The sequence below is a fragment of the Arachis ipaensis genome, chromosome B7 (assembly GCF_059453495.1).
Source record: "Arachis ipaensis isolate K30076 ecotype BB chromosome B7, ASM5945349v1, whole genome shotgun sequence".
In the NCBI taxonomy this organism is placed as follows: domain Eukaryota; kingdom Viridiplantae; phylum Streptophyta; class Magnoliopsida; order Fabales; family Fabaceae; genus Arachis; species Arachis ipaensis.
This window is the reverse complement of record NC_142442.1, coordinates 50192331-50201321: the sequence shown is the minus strand read 5'-3', so window position 1 is coordinate 50201321 and position 8991 is coordinate 50192331. Positions and strand designations below refer to the sequence as shown.

At 37.7% G+C, this 8991-nt stretch overlaps 1 non-coding gene across 1 annotated transcript; it reads left to right on the top strand.

The window, feature by feature from the left end:
- The first annotated feature begins 325 nt into the window (after positions 1 to 325).
- Positions 326 to 429, top strand: LOC148551119 (small nucleolar RNA R71). The gene has a single exon (XR_015893520.1). It is a non-coding gene; the product is annotated as a small nucleolar RNA R71 (small nucleolar RNA).
- The last annotated feature ends 8562 nt before the right edge of the window (positions 430 to 8991 follow it).

Below are 8991 nucleotides of genomic sequence, written 5' to 3'. Positions count from 1 at the left end.
TTTAGTACTGCCAGATGCAGCTTACATTCGAGTCAGATTCTGTGAAATCATATTGACTTGCTGAGTCAATATTTTATTCTGAGCCAATATTGCATTCAGAATATCAATCTCAAGAACTCCTTTCTTCTGAGTCATCCCATTATTCACAGGATTTCTTTCAGAAGTATACATGAACTGGTTATTTGCAACCATTTCAATGAGTTCCTGGGCTTCTGCAGGTGTTTTCTTCAGATAAAGAGATCCACCAGCAGAGTGGTCCAATGACATCTTGGACAATTCAGACAGACCATCATAGAATATACATAAGATGCTCCATTCTAAAAGTATGTCAGAAGGACACCTTCTGATCAATTGCTTGTATCTTTCCCAAGCTTCATAGAGGGATTCACCTTCCTTCTGTTTGAAGGTTTGGACTTCCACTCTAAGCTTGCTCAACTTTTGAGGTGGAAAGAATTTGGCCAAGAAAGCATTGACTAACTTTTCCCAAGAGTTCAAGCTTTCTTTAGGTTGTGAGTCCAACCATATCCTAGCCCTGTCTCTTACAGCAAAGGGAAAAAGCATAAGTCTGTGGACCTCGGGATTAACCCCATTGGTCTTAACAGTGTCACAGATTTGCAAGAATTCAGCTAAGAACTAATGAGGATCTTCCAATGGAAGTCCATGAAACTTGCAATTCTGCTGCATTAGAAAAACTAATTGAGGCTTAAGCTCAAAGTTGGTTGCTCCAATTGCAGGAATTGAGATGCTTCTTCCATAGAAGTTGGAAGTTGGTGCAGTAAAGTCACCAAGCACCTTCCTTGCATCTCCACCATTGTTGTTGGGTTCGGCTGCCATGTCTTCTTCTTTTTCGAAATTTTCTGTAAGGTTCTCTCTAGAGTGTTGTGCTTTCGCTTCTCTTAGCTTCCTCTTCAAAGTCCTTTCAGGTTCAGGATCAGCTTCAACAAGAATGTCCTTATCCTTGTTCCTGCTCATATGAAAAAGAAGAGAACAAAGAGAATAGTGGAATCCTCTATGTCATAGTATAGAGATTCCTTTATGTGAGTATAAGAATAAAAGAATAGAAGAATGAGGTAGAGAGAAAATAAGAAGAATTCGAACATAGAGAGAGGGAGAGGGTTCAAATTATGAGTAGAAGAGAAGTGTTAGTGAATAAATAAAATAAATAGAAAGAGATGAGAGAGAGAGAGTATTCGAATATTACTTAAAAGAAAAGAAAAATATTTTTTGTTTTTATTTTAATTATAAGTTAGAATTCGAATTTTAAGAAAAGAAATAAAAGCAAATTGAAAACTAAATAAATTAATTAGTTAAAAAGATTTTTGAAAAATTTATTAGTTAGTTTTCGAAATTAATGAGAGAGAAAAGCAGTTAGGTGGTTTTGAAAAAGATAAGAAATAGTAAACTTTTTTAAAATTAAAACAAATAAGTCAAGTAGTTAGTTGAAAAAGATTTGAAAATAAATTTTGAAAAGATAAGAAGCTAGAAAAAGATTTTGAAATTAAAATTTTAAAAAGATATGATTGAAATTTATTTTGAAAAAGAATTGAAAAAAAAAATTAAAAAGATTTGATTTTTACAATTAAAATTGATGACTTGACTAACAAGAAACTAAAAGATATGATTCTAGAATTTAAAGATTGAACCTTTCTTAACAAGAAAGTAACAAACTTGAAATTTTTTAATCAAAACATTAATTGTTAGTAAAGTTTTCGAAAATGTGAAATAAAAATAAGAAAAAGATTTTGAAAATTTATTTAAGAAATTCGAAAATATTAAGAAGAAAAATGAAAAAGATTTGATTTTTGAAAAAGATTTGAAAAGATAAAGTTTTTAAATTAAAATTTTGACTTGACTAACAAGAAACAACTAAATTTAAATTTTTTTGACTAAATCAACCCAAAATTTCGAAATTTATGAGTAAAATAAGGAAAAGATATTATTTTTTATTTTTTTGAATTAATGAAGAGAGAGAAAAACAACAAAATGACACAAGACATAAGAATTTAAGATCAAAATAAATAATGCATGCAAGAACACTTTGAATGTCAAGATGAACACCAAGAACACTTTGAAGATCACAATGAACATCAAGAACATATTTTTGAAAATTTTTAAGAAAAGAAACACATGCAAGACACCAAACAAGAAAAATTAAAGATCAAATAAGGAAAATCATCAAGAACAACTTGAAGATCAAGAAAGAACACGTGATGAATTTTTAAAAATTCAAGAAAAATTAAAAACATGCAATTGACACCAAACTTAAAATTTGACACAAGACTCAAACAAGAAACATAAAATTTTTTTGGTTTTTTTATGATTTTATTAATTTTGTATATTTTTCGAAATTATTTTGGAAAAAGAAAGTAAAGAAATTCAAAATTTTTAATAAGAATTCCAGGATTCATGCAATGTTAGTCTAAAGCTTCGGTGCAAAAGAATTAGACATGGCCAAATGGCTAGCCAAGCTTTAGCATAACAAATACAGACATGTCCTTTCTACAATGGAAAGTGGAAACCTCAGTCCAAAAGATTAAACATGGCTTAATAGCCAGCCAGGCTTCAACATATCTCATGAAGCTCTAGAATTCATTCTTAAAAATTTTTATGAATTTTTCGAAAACTATTTTTTTTTGTTTTTTCGAGAATAAAAATAAAAAGCTTAAACATAAAATAAAATTACCCAATCTCAGCAACAAGATGAACTGTCAGTTGTCCAAATTCGAATAATTCCTGGCAACGGCGCCAAAAACTTGGTGCACAGAATTGTGATCACACTTTTCACAACTCCAGTACAACTAACCAGCAAGTGCATTGGGTCGTCCAAGTAATAAAACCTTACGCGAGTAAGGGTTGATCCCACAGAGATTGTCGGCTTGAAGCAATCTATGGTCATCCTGTAAATCTTAGTCAGGCGGATTTAAATGGTTATGAAGTTTTGATAATTAAAAGATAAATAAAACATAAAGTAAAATAAAGATACTTATGTAATTCATTGGTGGGAATTTTAGATAAGCGTTTGGAGATGCTTTGTTGCTTCTGAACCTCTAGTTTCCTACTGTCATCATCCAATCATGCGTGCTCCCTTCCATGGCAAGCTGTATGATCCTCTCAGTGAAAATGGTCCAAGTACGTTTTCTGCACGACTAATCAACTGTCGGATTTCTCGTCTCGGATGAAAAATACCAGGTACAGCTACCGCACGGCTAATCATCTGTCGATTCTCACTTGTGTCGGAATAGGATCTCTCTATCCTTTTGCATACTGTCACTGCTCCTAACATTCGCGAGTTTGAAGCTCGTCACAGTCATCCCGTCCCAGATCCTACTCGAAATACCACAGACAAGGATTAGACTTTCCGGATCTCAGGAATGCTGCCAATTGGTTCTAACCTCTACCACGAAGGTTATAACCTCAAGGACTAGGTTTGTGGATTAGAAACCCAAGAGATTATACTCCAGCTGTCGTCCAATGACTACGTTGAACATTATGTAGATCGCTTGTGGTTGTCAGGCACGCGGATCTTGGCTTAGCGAGTAACGAAGATAGTGGGTGATTGTCACAGGTCACCCCTTCATTCTGACTTAACTGAATTAAGTACGAGAGTATATCTTGGAGAAGAAGTAAGCGTGAATTGAAAGAGAAATAATAGTACTTGCATTAATTCATGAAGAACAGCAGAGCTCCACACCTTAATCTATGATGTGTAGAAACTCCACCGTAGAAAATACATAAGAGAAAAAGGTCTAGGCATGACCGAATGGCCAGCCTCCCAAATGTAAAGATGATAAAAGATATGCAAATACAATAGTAAAGAGTGCTATTTATACTAAACTAGTTACTAAGGATTACAGAAAATAAGTAACTAAGTGCAGATAGCGCAAAAATCCACTTCTGGGGCCCACTTGTTGTATGCTTGGGCTGAGTATTGAGCTTTACACATACATAGGCCTTTTCTAGAGTTAAACGCCAGCTTGGATGCCAGTTTGGGCATTTAACTCCAGTTCTGGTGCCAGTTTTGGCGTTTTATGCCAGAAAAAGGTCTCTGGCCGGCGTTTAGACGCCAGTTTGGGGCATCAAATCTTGGGCAAAGTATGGACTATTATTCATTTCTGGAAAGCCCAAGATTTCTACTTTCCAACGTAATTATGAGCGCGCCAATTGGGCTTCTGTAGCTCTAGAAAATCCACTTCGCGTGCAGGAAGGTCAGAATCCAATAGCATCTGCAGTCCTTTCTCAATCTCTGAATCAGACTTTTACTCAGGTCCCTCAATTTCAGCCAGAAAATACCTGAAATTACAAAAAAACATACAAACTCATAGTAAAGTCCAGAAATGTGATTTTTGCATAAAAACTAATAAAAATATAATAAAAAATAACTAAAATATACTAAAAACTATGTAAAAACAATGCAAAAAAGGGTATAAATTATCTGCTCATCAATGCCTAAACCTAACTCCCTCTCTAAAGGAGAGACAACTGTGCAACACTTAGTGTTCCAACCCTCTCTCTCAGTGCAGAGTTATACAGAGACCCCAAACACCACATCTAAGTTTGGTGTTGGGTAGCCATCATCAAGCACTAAGAATAAAGGTACTAAGAAGAAGGTACCTAAAGGCTGGAGGGACAAGAAGATCCCCACTGAAAGCCTCTCACCTGGCATGAGAGTTGTCTTCACTGACAGTCCAGTCATTCCACACACTGAACAAAATCCTGTCTCTAGAACATGTGGAACTCATCTATGAGAGCACAGGAAAGAAGTTCACTGTAAGGGGTGAAGTTCTGAGTCCCTACTCATCTCCGTAAAGGAGCTAACCATCAAGCTAGTGACGTTAAAGAAGCGCTTGTTGGGAGGCAACCCAACCAAGACTAAAGTATTTCTGTTTTTTCTTTAAGTTTATTTAAGTAATATTAGTTTTTCTTCACAGTATTTCCCTTGTTGTTTTTGAGTTTGTGATCATGTGCAGTAGTCAAGACAGAGACAGAAACATTCAGAGATGGAAGCAGAACACCCTGGAGTAAGTCCCTTGCTGGCATTGAATGCCAGACAAGGAGGCAAGAGGGGCGTTCAATGCCCCAATTGGGTAAGGAAGCTGGCATTGAACGCCACACAAGGAGAAGTGTGGGCGTTCAATGCCCAAGATGGATCAGCAATGCTGGCGTTGAATGCTAAGGAAGGAGTACCTTGGGTGTTCAACACCCAAGAGGGTGCAGAGACCTGGCATTGAACACCAGGAAGGAAACCCCTAATGGGCATTCAATGCCCTATATGGAGCAAGAGGTTGGTATTGAATGCCAGCTAGGGAGTAGAGGCTAGGCGTTCAACGCCCACATGGGGGCAAGGAATTCGAATTCCCTAGCCTCTCAGGACCAGTGGGTCCCACAGAATCTCCACCTACCCCACTTTTTTCTCTTTCTTACTTTTCCTCTTCCCCCCACACACTCTTCTTCATATACCCTTAACCAATTACATCCACATCACCTTTTTCTCTTCCCAATATACACACTTCCCAAACTCATCATAACTCCCACCCACTTCACATTCAAACTTTCCCACCCATTCCACCCCCCATTTTCGAACCCCCCAACCCTATCCCCACCCTATAAATACCCCCTTATACCACCCTTCAAATACACAACTCATACACAATTTCCTCCATTTGGCCGAATACTCTCTCCCTCTTTCTCTACCTATTTTTTCCTTCTTCTACTCTCTTCTTCCCTTTTGTTCATATTTGCTTGAGGACGAGGAAAGCTTTTAAGTTTGGTATTGGAAAAGCCTTATGGCACCCAAACTCGGAGAATCCTCTAGAAAGAGGAAAGGAAAAGCCGTTGCTTCCACTTCCGAACCTTGGGAAACGAAGAGGTTCATTACCAAGGCTCATCAAGACCACTTATGTGACGTGGTGAGGCACAAAAAGGTGATCTCCGAGGTCCCTTTTAGGCTAAAAAAGGATGAGTATCCGGAGATATAACAAGAAATTTGGAGAAGAGATTGGAAAGTTCTAACCAATCCTATCCCAAATGTTGGAATCTTAATGGTGCAAGAGTTCTATGCCAATGCATGGGTCACCAATAATTATGATACAAGTGTGAACTCAAGCCCTAAGAATTGGTGCACCATGGTCCGAGAGTGGCTCTTGGATTTCAGTCCGGAGAGTGTAAGGTTGGCACTCAAATTACCACAAATGGTAGGAGACCCACACTCTTACACTAAAAGGGTCAACTCCGACCAAAGGTTGGACCAAGTGCTTGCGGACATTTGTGTGGAAGGAGCACAGTGGAAAAGGGATGCTCAAGGAAAGCTGTCCCAACTAAGAAGGCTTGACCTCAAGCCCGTAGCTAGAGGATAGTTAGAATTCATCCAACGTTCCATCATTCCTACTAGCAACCAGTCCGAAGTGACCATAGACCGAGCCATCATGATTCATTGCATCATGCCTGAGAATGAGGTGGAAGTACATGAGGTGATACCTCAAGAATTGTACAAGGTGGCGGATAAGCCCTCCACTCAAGCAAGGTTAGCCTTCCCTCACCTCATATGTCACCTGTGCAATTCAGCTGGAATTGTCATAGAAAGAGACATCCCCATTGAGGAGGACAAGCCCATCACTAAAAGAAAGATGGAGCATGTTAGAGAGATGGCACATAGACCACAACAAGAGCTTGTGGAGCCGCCTCAACAACAGATCTTTGAGATGCCTCAAGGGATGTATTTTTTTCCCCAAAATTATTGGGACCAATTGCATACTTCTCTAGGAGAATTGAGTTCCAACATGGATCAACTGAGGATGGAACACCAAGAGCAGTTCACCATCCTCCATGAAATAAGAGAAGATTAAAGAGCTATGAGGGAGGAGCAACAGAGGCAAGGACAAGACATAGAGGAGCTTAAACACTCCATTGGATCCACTAGAGGGAGCAGTAGCTGCCGTCACTAAGGTGGTCTTGTTCCATTATCCCCTTGCTTATGTTATTATTTTATGCTTCTGTTTTCCATTGTAATTTATTGTCTGTTTTTTGTTCTTAGTGCATGATCATCTTTATCTATATCTTAAAGCTATGAAATATTCCATGTATCTCTCACCATGCTTAAAAGAAAAATTTATTTGAAAAAGAAAATGAGATGCATAAATTTCGAGTTATATAATAAGAATAGTCCAATTATTTGATGTGGTGGCATTGCTTTTACTTTCTGAATGCATGAATAAATAGTGCATATTGATGTTGGAGTTAAAAATATTGGCTCTTGAAAGAATGATGAAAAAGGATAAGTATTATTGATGATCTAAAAAATCCAAAAATTTGATTCTTGAAGCAAGAAAAAGCAGCAAAAAGAAAGAAAAAGAGAAAGTATGCAAAAAAAAAAAGGAAGAGAAAGCCAATAAGCTCTTTAAACCAAAAGGCAAGAGCAAAGATCCAAGGCTTTGAGCATCAATGGTTAGGAGGGCCTAAAAGAAATAAAATCTTGGCCTAAAAAGCCCAAATGAGCTCCTCCCCCTAACTAAATACTTGTGGTGTGAATGTGTCAAGTAAAAAGTTTGAGACTGAGAAGTTAAAGTCGTGATCCAAAGAAAAGATTATGCCTAAGAACTCTGGACACCACTGTCTGGAGATTCCAGCAAAGCTGAATCACAATGCTAAGGGGTTCACCCAGTTAAGTGTCTGTGGCGTTTATGTATCTGGTGGTAATATTGGAAAACAAAGCGCTTAGGGTCACGGCCAGACTAAAAAAGAAGCTGTATTCAAGAATAAAAAAGAACTAAACTAGGAGAGTCAATAATATCCTCTGGATTCTGACTTCCTAAAGATGCCATTGCTTCTAAGCTTCAAATGATAGTGAGATGCCAAAACTATTCAGAAGTAAAAGGCTACTAGTCCCGCTCATCTAATTGAAAATTGAGCTTCATTGAAGACTCTAAGATTTATTGCATCTTCCTCTTCTTTTTAATCCTACTTGTTTTTGGTTGCCTGGGGACAAACAACAGTTTAAGTTTGGTGTTCTAATGAGCGGATATTTTATACGCTTTTTGGCATCATTTTCATACTGTTTTAGTAATGTTTTGTTTAGGTTTTATTATATTTTCATATGTTTTAGTGCAAAATACATATTTTTGGATTCTACTTTGAGTTGTGTTTTTTGATGATTTCAGGTAATTTCTGGCTAAAATTAAGGAGTTTTGGCAAAGTCTGATTCAGAGGCAAGGAAAGCATAGCAGATGTTGTCAGATTCTGGCCTCTGTGCATTTAAACTCTCATTTTTGGAGCTACAGAGGATCAAATGATGCGCTTTCAACGGCGTTAGAACGCTAACTTCTAGAACTTTCCAGCAATATATAATAGTCTATATTTTTCTTCGAAGAAGCATGCCCATATTGGGCGTTGAACGCCAAGGAGCAATCCCCAAGCTGGCGTTCAACTCCCCAAGAGACAAGGAAGCCAGCGTTGAATGCTAATCACAACATTTTGGGCATTCAACGCCCACCAAGGCCTAAGGCAGCATGGATAAACCCCTTAATGGGCATTCAACGGCCATTCCTCAAGTTGGACGCCAAGCTCAGGCCAAGTACTCAACCAAAGTGGGCCCAAGAGTGGATTTTCGCACCTCTAGTCTAGTCTATAGTTATTAGGTTATTATATGTAGAACAAAGATCACCACTGTTAAGAACTTTGGTCTTTGCCTTTCATACATTTCATTATTTTCTGTAACCTATGAGCAACTAAACTTCCTAAGTTAGGGTTAAGAGCTATGCTGATTCTCATAGATTAATAATATTGCTGTTTCTATTTCAATACACGTTTGATTCCATTCTCTTGTGCATTTTTATTCTTTATCTTAGGAATTGAGGATGACCCGTGATAATCATCCTTGTTATACATGGGTTCCGTGTGAGTCCTGACCCGGATAGCATTGAACCACAGCTAGATTGTGCACTACGGATTCCAAGAGCGTGCCTGGGCAACTTTGGATAAGTGACATAAAATTCCGTT